Genomic DNA, 11,629 nt, shown 5'->3' with positions numbered 1-11,629 from the left:
TCATATTTTAACAATTCAACCCGTGAATTTCATGTCCTATTTATGTAAATAATGCATGTTAAGTGTTTGAAGTAAAGAAATTTTTTGACTATTTGTTTTATGTAATTTTTTAAAAATATTAAATATATATTATGTAAACAATATTTTAAGTCAAAATGGCAGAGATATTGGATAGTTTTAAATTTTAAATGCATGAAAATAAAATTATATTATTAAATTTAAAATTGAATTATTAAAATATTAATCGTAGAAAAAAATATGAATTGATGTAAAAGCATGTTAATTTTGCACAGGTATGATAATGTTATTTGCAAACATTTAAAATATATTTTTTTGATGAAAATTTTGAAGGATTAAATGCTTGGTGAATAAGGTATATATAGTATTTTGTTTTTTGGCAGAATAATAAGAGTTGCAATTTTTTTTAGTGAAAAATTAAAAGTACAAAGTAATTAAACTAGATCAACAAAGGAGGATACTCAAACAATCTTAAACCGAGGCTACTAGTGCAAACTGACTTAGCCAAACTATCTGCAATTGAGTTCTCTTCTCTATGCAAATGCTGAATCTTCCACTGCTTAAACATATTCAAGACTTGAAGTATTCTCTTGATTAGGGTAGAATTAGAGTTTCTAGAAAAGTCATCTTGAATAATGTTAGCGGCCTCAATACTGTCAGTTTGGATTGAGACCCTATCGAATCGTCTTTCCAAAAGAAAAATTAACCCATCCAAGATCCCCTAAAGCTTAGCCTCCTTCATTGTGCAATTGCCCAAAAATCGGCAGAACCCAATGATCCACCCACCATTATGATCACATATATAACCTCCAACTACTGCAAAATCTTCATCACGACTAATGGAACCATCTATTCTCAAACAAACCCAACTACTAGCAAAAGGTGAAGAGTGGAGATAACTGTAAGGCTTATGAAGTGCAGTTTTGGAGATTAAAATGTATTGTTTTTCCCAACTAAATGAAAATTTAATAATCTCATAATTACTCCAAGAAATGCCTTGAAAGGTAAGCAAGTTTCGGTTCTTCCAAATACACTAAGCAATCTCCACCCTATCCAAAGAAATGTTGAGATGATTCTAAAGGTTTTCTGTCATCCAAATAGAAAGGGAACTTGTAACACCCCTAACCCGAATCTGTCGTTGGAACAGGGTTACAAAACATTATCAGAGTTTACAGAAAAATAGATAAAAATTTCAAACATTTCACATCATATAATATTCATATCATAAACCAACCGAAAACAAACATATTGTCCCTTATATAAGCCTTCGAGGCCCAAAATAGGCATTAGAAACAAGTCGGGACTAAATCGGATACTAAATTTTTTTTTTTTTGGAAAACATTGAAATTTTTCAAAGTTGCAGGAGACACATGGCCAAGAGATACGCCTGTGTCTCAGGCCATGTGGGCATTTGAAATAGGGACACACGGCCGTGTCCCAGCCCATGTCCATGCTCGTGTAACTCTTTTACTTGGGTCACACGGCCAAGTCACACGCCCATGTGCTAGGCGATGTTAAGCATACTGACTTGCGCAATTTTAAAGATACAGGGGATACACGGGCCATGTCACCTAGCCATGTGTCACACACGGCTAAGACACACGCTCGTGTCTCTGCCAGTGTAGACAAAAATAGGCTATTTCTAGGCCACATTTCTCACCCAATTTTGTACCAACCTAAGCACAAAAATTTGCATATCAACAAGCCATAACAAGGCATTCAAATCAAGCTAAAATCAAGTCTTAAACATGTATTATCATAATATACAACCAATATGCCCTTAGGCACCTCAAATGACAAATTAATAACATGTCAACCAAATATCCATATTTACCTAGATAACCAAATGCATATATGCATAATTATGCCAAATATACCATTTCAAACCAATAATCAATATACCTATAATTTTTCCATCATTCAACCATCTCAAACACACATTAAATATGTTAAGGCCACATATATAAAAACATCAAACACAAGCCATTCAAATGGCTTGTCTTAACAAAACATTTATATACAACATTGGCCAAAATATCTTAAACATGCCATTGTAACCAAAATTAATTTACTGAAAGTACCAAAAGAGCCAATGGATCTGACCAGCTTCCAACCCAAATGAGCTTCTGAATTACAATAAAACATGGAAAATAACACAGAGTAAGCACTTAAGCTTAGTAAGTTCGTATAATACAGAATTTAACTTACCATATGTCCACAAAATAGGTAAGTAAACATATCATATCTCAATCAATTTGGCCAAAAGCCTAAACACATGATCACCAACATATTAGCCATGAAAATCACATATAAAATCCAACACATATGGTTGAATTCATCAAATAATCATATTTCATGTATATACCGGTAATAGTTCATATCAAACTCATATGATTTCATAACAGAATTGTACCGTTGAACCATTTAGAATATCGTTAGATACATGGGTAGTACACACGAGGTGTACTGAACTATAATCTGTCAATTCATATTCATATATGCTCATACGAGCTGTAAACATGAAGCTCCTCTGAGTTGAATAACAGGAAGCTCATACGTGCTAAATAACTGGAAGCTCATGGAGCTATATAACGGGAAGCTCATACGAGCTGTGGTGTGTCCTCAACACATGCAAGACCCTAGCCAAATCGATAACCCTAATGACATGTCATTTGTATCCTATGAATTTCATAATGTTTATACGAGACTCGATAATGGTCGAATATACAACCGATATTTATTCATGGCAATTGTACAGTTCAAAAACAATAATTCAATTTAACACATATTAATGTACAATTTAATTATATGAACATACCTCGACGAGTTTATGTAGATATGGAGGTGACTAATCCGATATTTTTCCTTTGGCTTGATCTAACTCCATACTAGGTCTAACCGAATCTATACGAATGAATTTAACTCAATTCAATATAGTTCATATTCAATTTAGTCCAACGCATATTTTTGGCAAAATTACTATTTTCCTCTATACTTTTAATTTATTACAATTTAGTCCCTAGTCTCGAAAAATGACTTTCATGCAATTTAATCCTTACTCAACCCTAGTCAATTTATATATATTAATAGTAACCCACATAACTCACAATTTCTCAAATTTACCATAAATTTATCATCTTTTTCAATTTAATCCCTAATTAATAATTTCATCAAAATTCTCTTTACAAAAGTTGTTTATCTAACAACAACCTTTCATTTTCTATCATAAAGCTTCAAAATTCAAGCATACTCATCAATGAAAAAACCCTAATACTTTATCAATTTTACAAATTAATCCCCGAGCTAGCTAGATTAAGCTATTGCGATCTTAGAAACATAGAAATCATCAAAAACGGGACAAGAATACATACCTAATTAAGCAAAACAAGCTCGCTAATATCTCAAGCTTCCATGGCTAGGTTTTCTCTTCTTCTTCTTTTTTTTTTTTTTTAATTTGGTGGTAGATGATGATAATAGATTTTTATTTTATTTTATTTTATTTAATATCACTTTAATTGATAATTTCTAAAATTAACCTTAATGTTTCATGAAATTTCCAATAATGACTATTCATGCTTAACCCCTAAGCATTTTAATGGTCTATTTACTATATAAGGACCTCCAATTTAAAATTCTATAGCTATTTAATATCTTTAGCTATTAAAACTCAACTTTTGAACTTAATGCAATTTAGTCATTTTCATCAAATTAGGTATGTAAATGGTAAAATTTCTAAACGAAATTTTTATATTGTATTTCTATCATATTGTAGAACATAAAATAATAATAATAAAAATAAAATTTTCCAACTTCAGATTTGTGGTCCCAAAACCACTGTTCGGATTTTACAGAACTGGTGTAAAACCTAGAGAGTCTATCTTCTAGAATGAGTTTATCCCAAATAGTTCTAGCAACAAAGCAATATCTAAGTACATGCAACACATCTTTATAATCCTACCCACAAAACCCACAAGCGCAGCTACTCTCAATGCCTCGCCTTACCCTTTCAGCATTCGTAAGTAGGTGTTGCTTAAAGGTGAGCCATAAAAAGAAACGAATCCATTGAGGGCCTTTAAATTTCCAAGGTATCTCCCAAATATGATCTTTCGAATTCAATTTATCTTCTCAAATATTCCCATAAACACTTTTAAGAGAAAAAGAACCAGTCGAAGTAGCTCCCTAAGTTATTTTATCAAGACTCGAAGAGGGGTGTGGTGGTGGAACACCTGTAATTTTGTTAATGATCTCTTCTGAGACCCACAAGCTGAAAAGGTCCAAATTCCATGATCTGTCACCTGCAACCATACTACTAAGAGGACAATCCATATTAAGGTTAGAAAGAGATGGAACCTATACAAATAAGAGACCATAGTTTGAAATCCAAGGGTCGCGCCAACATTGAATACTATTTCCATCTCTGATAGACCGTAAAATGTTTTTGCGAATAAGGGGCCATACCTTAGAAATGAATTTCCATAAAAAAAAGTAGCTTCCCTGTGCTAAATTCTTAGGCAATCTGCTAGAAGCCTTGTACTTTGACCGAAGGACCCGAACCCAAAGGGCATCACCGTTTAATACAACATTGAAACCAACCTTCATCATAAAAGAGGTATTGTGATCTTTCAAATACCTTAGGCCAGGACCACCATGAGTTTTCGGTTAACACACCAAATCCCAACTTACCAGTGCAATCTTTGCACTCCCACTAGAATATCCCCAAATGAATATTTGTACAATGCGCTCAATCTCTTCATATAGGCCTTTGGGGTCGATCATCATCTGCATAAAATAGCTTGTAATTGAAAGCAAAATCGATTGAGCTAAGGTCACCCTTCCTGCTAAAAAGAGTTGTTTTACATCCTAGCTAGATAATTTACTATACACCTTATCAACCAAAAAGCGTAACGTATTTTTGGTAACCTTCTTATGGAAAAAGCATACCCAGATATGTTCTCAAGTTACTCACCTCCTGAAAACCAAAAAATCTACTGATACTCCTTCCTACTGCCATCAACCCCTCTAGAGAAAGAAATATTCGTTTTCCTCATATTAATCTTGTGTCATGAGTAACCACAGAACTAATCAAGAATGTCTTTTATTAACCGAGCTTGATGTTCCTCAGCTTGGCTAAAAAGAATCAAGTCATTTGTGAAAAATAGGTATGATAGCGGTGGACCATTACGAGCCAATCGAATAGGGGACCAGTTACCGACATCAATAGTAGCACAGATTCTATGGCCCAACCACTCCATGCACAAGTTAAACAAATAATGAGATAAAAGACATCCCTGGCGAACGTCCCTAACTGGCCAAAATTTAGGAGTTGGAATCCCATTCCACAAAACCTGCATAGTAGAGCTAGAAATTGTAGACATAATAACATTCTGAATGAAATTAGGAATATTTGCAGCTTGAAGTGACGTATCAATAAAATCCCATTGTACCCGATCATAAGCTTTCTCTAGATTAATTTTTATGGCCATCCATCTCTTATTCCTCTGCGTGCTCCTCATAGAGTGTATAACCTCTTGTACAATGATGATGTTATCTGTGATGTCCCGTCCTGCTACAAAACCAGTTTGTTCGGGAGCTATAATTCTCGAAAAGATCACCTTAAACTGATTTGCAATGACCTTCATAACAAGTTTGTAAAAGACAGAACATAAACTAATAGGTCGAAAGTGAGCAAAGCCCTCCGGATTTTGAATTTTAGGGATAAGCACGATAAATGAGTTATTCAATTTCGAATCAATGCTTTCGCAATCAAAGACAACAATAAGAGTTGTACTTTATTCCTTAAATAAATGTTATAAATGTGGTAACTTTTTTTAAGGTAATGTAAATGAATAAATATTATGAATGTGGATTTTATTCATAACAGAATTTTTAAAATTTTTTGTTGCACTGTCATAGTCAAAGTAAATTAATTAATTATCAGATGTATCTCGATATGCAATGGCTTGAGATGTTAAATAATTGATTTAAAACCAATAGGAAGTGAAGATACAACATGTCAACAAGAAAGGTAATAGGGTTGCAATTACTTTGGCTAAACAAGCCCTTATATAGGAGCTAGGTTTTTACAAATTCTTGCAGTCACCTAGTCATGTTTTGAAGTTGATTCATAATGATTTAGAGGGATTGACTAGGACTGAATGAGATGTTTGTAATAGTTTCTACTACCTTTATTTACCCCTAAAAAAAGTAAATTGATTAAAATATTTTCGCAGAATGTAATAATGGCGTAACATTTCACAATAAAAAATGATATTAAATCTTGATAATTTTCTTTAATATCGAGTAAAAAAGGGTAAACTACAAAAATAGTCACTTTTGTTTGCCTCAGATTACATTTTAGTCATTTATGTTTAAAATCTTACATTTTAGTCACTTACGTTATCATTTTGTTACAAAGTGGTCACTCTACCGTTAAGCTCCATTACCTAACGGTGGTCCTACATGGCAATCCAAATAGGTTTTAACTACCAACTTGGATGTCCTATGTGGTAGTCCAGATTAAATTTATTTAATTAAAAACCTATTTTCATCCCAACAATTGGACATCCAAGTTGGCATTTAAAACTTATTTGGACTGCCACGTAGGACTATCATTAGGGAGGTAACAGAGTTTAAAGGTAGAGTGACCATTTCGTAACAAAATAATAACATAAGTGACTAAAACGTAACATTTCAAACATAATTGACTAAAATGTAATATGAGGCAAAAAGTGACTTTTTTAATAATTTACCCAGTAAAGAATGTATAACTTTTTGGACTTACTAAAGTTGCTTAAATTTCTATGAGTTAAAAAAAAAGCATTTACAAGTATAATTTATGAGTTTATTAAAATTGATTTATTAGAAAACTACCTAAGTAATTAATAAGGTTTTTTAAAGAATAATCAAAATGGAAATATAATTTCTTTAAAAAATTAATAGGAACATTAGTTGTAACATATTTAAAAGAAACTAATCAACAAAATATATTGGTTAATATCTCTTTTATTCCTATAGGATTGGTTAACATTTATTTTTTGTATTGTAGTTGTAATTTTTCACTTTTATCTTCTTCTTCTTTTTCTTCTTTTGTAAATAAATAAGCTAATTACAACTAGCCATGATTAAACTTGTAGTGGTCACCAATGCTTTCTTGTAACACACCCCTAGCAATCTGATTAGGAGGATACTAATAAATTTTCAGACCAACAGAATCATTCTTTCTTAACTCTACCAAAGAATCTGCAATCATATTCACTGGTCGTGGAGTGTATGATGCCTTTATGTGCCAATCCCTTGTTAGTTGTTCTCTGATAATTCGCACTAAGTTTGATCCAACCTCCTCAAATTGACCACAAATTGTACTCACTGCAACTAAATTGCCACTCTCCACTAACAATTGTTTTATTCCTCTCCTCCATGCTATATCCAATCCATCCATAATAGCACAAAGTTCTGCTTCAACTACAGAACAAATGTAATAATCCGTTTTTAGTCAAATCGGAACAATGGTTTCGAGACTATAAATATGAGGTCAAAATATTTATTTTATTATTATTTTAATGTCTACAGCATGATAGTATGATTGTGTGAAAATTTCGTTAAGAAATTTTATCGTTTAAATGCTTAATTTGATAAAAAGGACTAAATCGCGTAAAGTGTAAAACTTATGTTCTATTAGCTAAAGGTGTCTAATAGCTATAGAACTTTAAAATGAAGGTCCTTATATGGTAAATAGCCCAATAACATGAAAATGGATGATAGTGGCTTGGTAATTTTGAAATTTGTGATGTTTTTAAAGGTTAATTTTGGTATTTAGTAATTAAAACTAAAATAAATAAAACAAAATCACATTTTAGTGTTCATCTTCTTCCTTAGCTGAATTTAAAAAGAGGAGTATCCATTCTTAGGGTTTTTCATTCGGGCAGGCTTCTATTGCTCATTTAGGTATGGTTTTTGTCTCTTTTTAATGATTTTTATATTTTTAAGATCGTTGCAGCTTAATCTAACTAGCCCAAGGACTAATTTACAAATTTTTTAAAGGTTTAGGGTTTTTCCATTGATGAATATAGGTGTATTTTGACGTTTGATGATAGAAAATGTATGCTTATTGTTAGATAAACAACATTTGTAAAGTGATTTTTAGTAAAATTGTCAATTAGGGATTAAATTATGAAAGGTGTAAATTTTGTGGTTAAATTGTGAAATAAATAAAAAAAATATGGGCTGCTATGGTAATAAGTGAAATTCGGCTAGCATGGGTAGGGACCTAATTGTATGAATTTGTGTTTTTATAAGATAAGGACTAAATTGTAAAAATGTTGAAATATTAGGGGCAAAAGTGTAAAGTTGCCATAATACGCATTTTGGGCTAAATTGAATAGAATGATAATTAAATAAGCTAATTTTGATTACATATAGATCAAGAAAAGCGAAGTTCGGATTTAGATCGGGGGGAAAACAAAGTTCTAGATTAATCGACTCATTTCATCGTTTTTGCATTTGAGGTAAGTTCGTATGTTAATAAGCATTAATATAATTGTGTTTTAAATGCTTTATTATTGAATTATTTGTGAATACGAACTTGCGATATGTTCGACGATGATTCAACTATGAGAAATCCCGGTTGAACCTTAGGAATAGATTAGGATACAAATGACATGTCATTAGGGCTTATGTGATTCTGGTGGTTGAGTTATCTGGCATGTGTTGCGGATTCTCGTCAGCTTGTGTGAGCAGCACCGTATAACTACGTTATGACCGTCAGCTTGTGTGAGTAGACCCGTTGATAGCTCAAGAGTGAGCATTATATGTGATATGAGATTGAGATAACTTCGACTATGTATTGACACTTAGGGAGCGAGATTCTCGAGTATCCGATAGTATTTCGAATGGTTCAACGGGTATATCAAAGATATGGATGAGTATGAGATTAGTACGAGATCGTATAGGTATGTACATGAACCGTGTAAGCTTTGAATCGAAGAAAATTGTGAATTTCAAATCTAACCTTATAAATGATCATGTGATAGGTTTGTGGATTAATATGAGTTGTATATTGTTATAGGTTTGTGGATTAATATGAGTTGTATATTATTATATTCAATTGTTTGAATTGTGTATTTATGGAAAATTGAGTTTATTATTATACGAACTTACTAAGCTTTATAGCTTACTCTATTTATTTTTTCGTGTTTTATAGTGAATATTGAAGCTAGCTCGGATTTGGGAGTCGTCGGATATTTCATCACACTATCAAGCTATCACTTTGGTACTTTTGAACTTATGTTTTGGTTCTATGGCATGTATAGGAATTATGGTCATTTTGGTTTATGGTTTGGTAATGAATTTAGCCATTTGAATTGGCTTGTAAATGTTAAACTGTATATATATTTGGTGATGTATATATATGTGCAAATGGCCTTTGTTATGCATTTGGTAATTGATATATAAATGCTTGTGGTGAATGGTTGTTTGTGAATTGGTAATTTGAGTATTGTCGTAACCATTTTTTTATCGAGTTTTGGAAAATGGGAATCGATGTTAAAAAATAAAAACGGGAGTCGCCACCAATCTTTTTAACAAAAACGGGAATCGATGTTAAAAAACAAAAACGAGAGTCGCCACCAATCTTTTTAGGTGTGATTGGATCACCTTTAAAACATTTTGTTTTAAAATCATTAGTTTTGGTCCACAAAATAAAAGAACGGGTTCGGGAGTCGGTTACGTACGAGGAAGGATTAGCACCCTCGTAACGCCCAAAAATTGGTACCTAATTGATTATCAAATGTCTTTAATGTCGGAAATTTAAAAATTTAAGATGTAATCCTCTTTAAAATATTTTAAGTTTGAAAATTGGGATTCACTCGCGTCAAAGTATTGACATTAAGTTAAACCTTTTTTGAAATTCCTATATCGAAACAGCAAAACGCTATATCTAATAAGTTAGGACATATTGCTTCGAAATTCCAAGATAGTGGCTCGCATTTAGAAAAACCTTTAAAAAAAACTTAGAAGGGTACTTAATTATTCGAATTCGACGAGAAAAGTGGCAACCCAATAAGTTAGGGCACTACTTTCTCGAAATTTCCAAACACCAAGTATTGCCTTTATATTTTTTGAAATCCTTGAAGTCCCATTTTTAAAACCGATGCATGAAGGAGTTCATTAACATGATAAAACATAACATACAAGATAGTGCCGTAACCATTTTTTTGAAAACGGGATCGACTTTGGTTTTGAAAGTGAAAATTAAAACGGGAACGGATTTGAAATACGATCATTTCTATTAATATCGATTTTAAAATTTTTGAATTAGCTCAAAACAATTTGTTTAAAGATTTCCTTATCTCGAGATATCGGAGTATCATATCCCATAAGTTAGGATATAATACCATGAATTCCCGAGCACAAGGTCGTCTTTTAATTTAAATGAGAGTTTCGTGTGTTTTAAAACTCGAAAAGGATATTTAGCTTTTTAGGTTTCAAGAAAATCGAAACCCAGTAAGTCAGGGCACGATTCCTCGAATTTCCTAAAATACGAAATACTGCTTCATTTAAAAAATATATTTTTTAGTAATGGCGGATACAACATTTGAAGGCATACACTTATTTTGTTTGAAATACAATAAAGGCGATCTGAATTGGATAAATATGTTAGGGTTTACTGCACAATATGATTTGAGCCAAGTAAAACAAAAGTGTGAAATAGAGCATGGGATAATCGAACACGAATTAGATACAATGAATGTCACGATATGAAGATAAATAATTTCTAGTACATGTAATGGCCATATTCACACAAGGTACATCATTTTAGATATTAACACTAACAATTAAAGACAAATGAATTTAATAATAATTTAAAAGGTGCAAAGCAAATAAAAATGAATAAGATGTACAACAATTCTAAAATGGTAATGAGGTTAAAATAATGTGAAAAAGGAGATTTGAGATTAATAATATGTAAAATAATTTAAAATAGAGGATATATATCTATATATAAAGTATTAAAATAGGTAACATACATATATAATAATATTATATAAAAAACTGAAATGAACAATAATAAAACAATTTAAAACAAATAAGAGAGTTTAAAATAAGTTGTGTGAGTTTAAAATAAGTTGTGTAAGACAAATTTAAATAAGAATAAGACAAGTTCAAAATAATATATAAAGAAATTTAAAATAAATATTAAGAGGCTCAAAATAATAATATGTAAAAGAAATTTAAAATAAATAATGTATAAGAAATTTTAAAGTAAATAACATATAAAATAATTTAAACCAAGTAATACATATAAAACTTTAAAATAGATAATATACACAAAGATTTAAAATAAATCATATAAAAAATTAAAATGAATAATATGTAAAACAATTTTGAAAATATGTAATATATAAGAAATATGTAAAACAATTTAATATAAGTAATATATATGAAATCTTAAGGTAAATAATGATAAAAGGTTTGCAATAAATAAAAGAATTTGAAATCGTTTACATATAAAATAGTTTAACGAAATAATACATAAAACTTAAAATATATATATATGGGTGATTTAACATAAACATTGTATAAAACATTTAGAATAAATGAGATGAAAAAGGAA

This window comes from Gossypium arboreum, chromosome 12 (assembly GCF_025698485.1).
Source record: "Gossypium arboreum isolate Shixiya-1 chromosome 12, ASM2569848v2, whole genome shotgun sequence".
NCBI lineage: Eukaryota > Viridiplantae > Streptophyta > Magnoliopsida > Malvales > Malvaceae > Gossypium > Gossypium arboreum.
The sequence above is the reverse complement of the archived record's forward strand: the minus strand, read 5'-3'. Positions refer to the sequence as shown.